Here is a 6294-nt window from a genome sequence, read left to right on the forward strand (position 1 = left end):
GTAGCTTACCTCTAACACCATGGCACCTTGTTATTTCGCAGCCTCCCATGCAGCACCTTATCAAAGGCTTCTGGAAATCCAAATAGATCATTGTCCTTTGTCTAACTTGCTCATTACCTCAGAACGAGGGTAGGTCCGATCAAGGACAGTAGTGGGAGATTGTGTATTGAGTTGGAAGAGATAGGAGAGGTCTTGAACAAGTACTTCTCTTCAGTATTTACGAATGAGAGGGACCGTATTGTTGAAGAGGAGAGTGTGAAATGGACTGGTAAGCTAGAAGAGATACTTGTTAGGAAGGAAGATGTGTTGGACATTTTGAACAACTTGAGGATAGACAAGTCCCCCGGGCCTGACGGGATATATCCTAGGATTATGTGGGAAGCAAGAGAGGAAATTGCAGTACCGTTGGCAATGATCTTCTCGTCTTCACTGTCAATGGGGGTGGTACCAGGGGACTGGAGAGTAGCGAATGTTGTGCCCCTGTTCAAAAAAGGGAATAGGGATAAACCCGGGAATTACAGGCCAGTTAGTCTTACTTCTGTGGTAGGCAAAGTAATGGAAAGGGTACTGAGGATAGGATTTATGAGTATCTGGAAAGACACTGCTTGATTAGGGACAGCCAGCACAGATTTGTGAAGGGTAGGTCTTGCCTTACAAGTCTTATTGAATTCTTCGAGGAGGTGACCAAGCATGTGGACGAGGGTAGAGCAGTGGATGTAGTGTACATGGATTTTAGTAAGGCATTTGATAAGGTTCCCCATGGTAGGCTTATGCGGAAAGTCAGGAGGCATGGGATAGAGGGAAATTTGGCCAATTGGATAGAAAACTGGCTAACCGGTCGAAGTCAGAGAGTGGTGGTAGATGGTAAATATTCAGCCTGGAGCCCAGTTACAAGTGGAGTTCCGCAGGGATCAGTTCTGGGTCCTCTGCTGTTTGTAATTTTTATTAATGACTTGGATGAGGGAGTCGAAGGGTGGGTCAGTAAATTTGCACATGATACGAAGATAGGTGGAGTTGTGGACAGTGAGGAGGGCATTTGTCGTTTGCAAAGGGACTTAGATATGATGCAGAGCTGGGCTGAGGAGTGGCAGATGGAGTTCAACCCTGCCAAGTGTGAGGTTGTCCATTTTGGAAGAACAAATAAGAATGCGGAATACAGGGTTAATGGTAGGGTTCTTAGTCAGCTGGAGGAACAGAGGGATCTTGGGGTCTATGTACATAGATCTTTGAAAGTTGCCACTCAGGTGGATAGAGTTTGTAAGAAGGCCTATGGTGTATTATCGTTCATTAGCAGAGGGATTGAATTCAAGAGTCGTGAAGTGATGTTGCAGCTGTACAGGACTTTGGTTAGGCCACATTTGGAGTACTGTGTGCAGTTCTGGTCGCCTCACTTTAGGAAAGATGTGGAAGCTTTGGAGAGGGTGCAGAGAAGATTTACCAGGATGTTGCCTGGAATGGAGAATAGGTCGTACGAGGATAGGTTGAGAGTTCTCGGCCTTTTCTCATTGGAACGGCGAAGGATGAGGGGTGACTTGATCGAGGTTTATAAGATGATCAGAGGAATAGATAGAGTAGACAGTCAGAAGCTTTTTCCCCGGGTACAACAGAGTGTTACAAGGGGACATAAATTTAAGGTGAAGGGTGGAAGGTATAGGGGAGATGTCAGGAGTGGGTTCTTTACCCAGAGAGTGGTGGGGGCATGGAATACACTGCCCGTGGGAGTGGTAGAGTCAGAATCATTGGCGACCTTTAAGCGGCATTTGGATAGGTACATGGATGGGTGCTTAATCTAGGATAGAAATTCGGCACAACATCGTGGGCCGAAGGGCCTGTTCTGTGCTGTATTGTTCTACGTTCTATGTTCTACCTCCTCAAATAATTCTAACAGATTCTAACCTCTCCTTGATGAAGCTGAGCTGACTCAGCCTTATTTTATCATGCATTTCCAGGTATTCTGCAATGTCACCCTTAATAATGACCACAATCAGCATAACCAGATTTTAGTTTCCTAACTTCTGCCTCCCTCCCTTTTTAAACAGAGGCGTCGCATCAGTCATTTCTCAGTCCTCTGGGACCCTTCCTAACTCCAGTTATTCCTGAGAATGCCTCCACATTCTCCACAGCTATCTCCTTCAGAACTCTGGGGCATAGCCCACATGGTCCAAGTGATTTGTCCACCTTCAGACCTTTCAGCTTCCCTAGCACCTTTTCCTTAGTGATGGCTGCTACACTCACCTCTGCTCCCTGCTATTCCCCCCTTCCACCCCAACTCTCTTTAAGTTGTGGTACACTGCTGTTATCTTCCATTGTGAAGACTGATGCAAAGTATCCATTTGGGGCGACACGGTGGTGCAGTGGTTAGCACTGCTGCCTCACAGCACCAGAGACCTGCATTCAATTCCTGCCTCAGGCGACTGACTGTGTTGAATTTGCACATTCTCCCCGTGGCTGCGTGGGTTTCCTCCGGGTGCTCTGGTTTCCTCCCACAGTCCAAAGATGTGCAGGTTAGGTGAACTTGGCCATGCTAAATTGCCCGTAGTGTTAGGTGTAGGGGAATGGGTCTGGATGGGTTGCTCTTCGGAGGGTCGGTGTGGACTTGTTGGGCTGAAGGGCCTGTTTCCACACTGTAAGTAACCTAATCTAATCATTTTGTTCCTCCGCCATTTCTTTTGTTCCTTATTACTATTTCTCTTGCCTGATATTCCAGTGGTCCAATGTCCATTCTTCCTTTTCTCTTACCTTTTATAGATCCAAGAAAAATTTGCAACTTTCTTCTGTACCACTAACTATCTCATTCTTATATTTCATCTTCTCCTCCGTTACTGCTTTTTTAAAAATTATCCTCTGCTGGTTTTTTTTAAACACTTCCCAATCCTCTGGCTTTCCATTGATCTTCAACAGATTGTTTGCTTTCGCTTTCATGCTGTCCCTAACTTTCCTTTGTCAGCCATGGTTGCCTCATCCTCCCACTAGTGTTTTTTTTTCCTTCCGTGGGATGAATTTCTGCTGAGCCACCTGAATTTTACCCTCAGAAACCCTTGCCATTGTTGCTCCACCATCTTCCCTGCTAGGCTTCCCTTCCAATTAACTTTGGCCAGCTCCCTCCTCATGTCTTTGTAGTCATCTTTCCTCAATTGTAATACCATTACAAACTGATTTCAGCTTCTCCCTCTCAAACTTCAGGGTGAATTCTATCATATTATAGTCACTGCCCCATGGGAGCTCCTTCATTTGAAGCTCCCTAATCAAGTCTGCCTCAATACACATCAACAAAGGCAGAATTGCCTGTTCCTGAGTGGGCTCTATGACAAGCTGCTCCAAAAACCCTTCCCGTAGATATTCCACAAATTCCTATTCTTGAGACCCTCTCCCAAACTGATTTTCCACGTTCACCTACATATTGAAGTCCTCCATGATTATTGTATTTATTACCTTTCCTACATGCTTTTTTTTTAATCTCCCAATATATTTTCTTTCCAACATCCTGATTACTGCAAGACACAGCCCCCATCAGTCTTTTTTCCCTTTCCTGTTTCTCAACTCTCTCCATATGGATTATATGTCTTCTGACTATCAATTTCATTTCATTCATTACTAACAAGGCAACACCATCCCTCTATTGATCTGCTGATCCTTTAGATGTGTATCCTTGGATATTTAATTCCAAGCCCTGATCCTATTGCAGCCATGGCCCTGAGGAGAGGCAATGGCCTAATGGTATTATCACTGGACTGTTAATCCAGATAATGTTCTAGGGACCAGGGTTCAGATCCTGCCATGGCAGATGGTGGAATTTGAGTTTAAATTTTTTTTAAAATCTGGAATTAAGAGTCTAATGATGACCATGAATCCATTGTTGGAAGAACCCATCTGGGTTATTAACATCCTTTAGAAAAGGAAACTGACATCCTTAGCCAGTCCGATCTACGTGTGACTCCAAACCCACAGCAATGTGGTTAACTCTTAACTGCCCTCAGGGCAATTAGGGATTGGCAATGAAAGCTATTTATCCAGTGATGCCCTTATCTCATGAATGAAGAAAGAAAAAGAATACCCAGAACATCATATCCACCAATATGACTCTGTGTTACAAGCTCAATTACCTTGTTTCGTATACTGCGTGCATTTAAGTGCAACACCCTCAGTCCTGCATTTACTGCCCTCCTTATCTTGGTGAAAGTGAGTACTTATCTGCTGTGCTTGAGATTAGATTCCTGACCCCTCTATACTCACTCAGGTTTTACTACTCTTCACTTACCTATCGAAGCGTTTGCAATCAGTTTCTATGTTCACTGCAAACTTACCCTTATACTTTCCTTTCTTAATCAATCTTGTTGTCCTCCTTTGCTGAGGTCTAAATTGCTGGCAGTCCTCGGGTTTTTTTTGCCAAGTCGTATTTCACTTCTTTGGATCTAATACTATCCCTAAATTCCCTTGTTAGCCAGTCAGGCAATATTTCCCCATTTTGTTTTAACCCTAGTTTAAGTTGTTAAATGCTAGAATGAATGTCTGTCATCACTTTTCCCCAGCAGCCACCCCAATCTGTCCATGTACGGTAGAATGATTTAGAACAGTCGAGTAGATCAGGATTTCATTTAATTTCAATTATAGATAAAGCATATCTCTTAAAGGGTTGTGAGTGAATCTGTGGAATTCATGACCCCCAAATGTACTGAACGTCAGGTCGAGTGAATTTAATCAAAGATCTAGAGTCATAGAGTACAGCATGGAACGTGGCCTGCAAGAGAGTGAAAATGCTGAGAGTTGAGCTAAATGTAGGAGTTTAAGAATATAAATCTTAATCTTTTGCATTGTTAAAATCTAAAACTGCAAGTAAAACATTTAAGGAGGAGTTAGATTATTAATTAGCAATGGGTACAATGTTATCATTCATCTCGAGAAGACGAGAATATAAAAGCAGGGATGTACTTCTGGGGCTTTAGACGGCTCTGGTCTGACCACATTTAGTTTACTATGAGCAATTTTGGACTCATACCTCAGGAAGGATGGATTGATCCTGAAGCAGGTGAAAAGGAGGTTCACGAGAACGATCCCAGAAATGAAAGGCTTAACATATGAGGGACATTTGAGGACTCGAACTATTCTCAATGGATGAGGGTGGGGATCTAATTGAAACTAACAGAATACTGAATTGCCTGGACAGTGGACGTTGTGAAGATGTTTCCATTGGCAAGACAGACAAGGACCTGAGGGCACAGCCTTACAGTAAAAGGAATACCCTTTAGAATGGAAATAAGGAGAAACTTCTGTAATGAGAGAGTTATGAATCTGTGGAATTCATCTCCACAGAAGGTTGTAGAGGCCAGGTCATTAAGTATATTTGAAAGAGAGAGGCGTAAGTTCTTGATTTCCAAAGGGATCAAAGGTTACAAGGAGAAAGTGAGAAAACAGGGTTGAAAAACCTATCAGCCATGATCTAATGACAGAGCAGACTGAATGGGTTGAATGGCCTAATTTCCGCTCCTATGTCTTATGGCTTTTAGGGTTGTGGAGATTGTACAGAAATGTGCAATTGAGGCCAAGGTGAGATTAGCTATGATCAACTGAATGGCCAACTCCTGCTTTTAGCTTTGAAGGGCAATGGATTGGAAGGTCAACTCTGGTTTCACACCCCACACCCACCACACACACACACACACACACACACAGACACAGACACAGATGCTACCAGATATGCTGAGTTTCTCCAGCAGTTTTGTTTTTGTCCTAGTTCTTCAAGTGCGATTCAGGTCATAGTCCTGTCCTCTTCTTGATCCTACTGTTATAGAGATGTATAGCATGGAAAAGTCCCTTCAGTCCAAATCACCTATGCCAACCAGATATCCTAAATTAATCTAGTCCCATTTGGCCCAAAACCCTCTCAACTATTCCTATTCATATACTAATCCAGATGCTTTTTTAAAATGTTGTAATTGTATTAGCCTCCACCACCTCCTCGGAGTTCCCCAATTTTAAAATAACCTCCCTTCCCTTCTGCCAATTCCCTTTCCAGCTCTCCCAATCCCTTCCACTCCTCACCACCAACTGAATTCATTCCTCTCATTAACCAACCAGGGTGTACCCTCTCTCTCAATCTTCACTTATGCCCAATTCACCCCCCCCCCCCCCCATCATCACTCCTTTTATCTGCAGCTCCCCTTACACCCGCTCCCGGGTCCTGAAGAAGGGTTACGCCCGAAACATCGACTTCCGCACCTCCTGATGCTGCCTGGTTTGATGTGTTCTTCCAGCCTGCAGCTGGTCCGCCACTTTCTCTGGCAGCTCACTCCATCC

This window comes from Chiloscyllium punctatum, chromosome 26, assembly GCF_047496795.1.
Source record: "Chiloscyllium punctatum isolate Juve2018m chromosome 26, sChiPun1.3, whole genome shotgun sequence".
Lineage (NCBI taxonomy): Eukaryota > Metazoa > Chordata > Chondrichthyes > Orectolobiformes > Hemiscylliidae > Chiloscyllium > Chiloscyllium punctatum.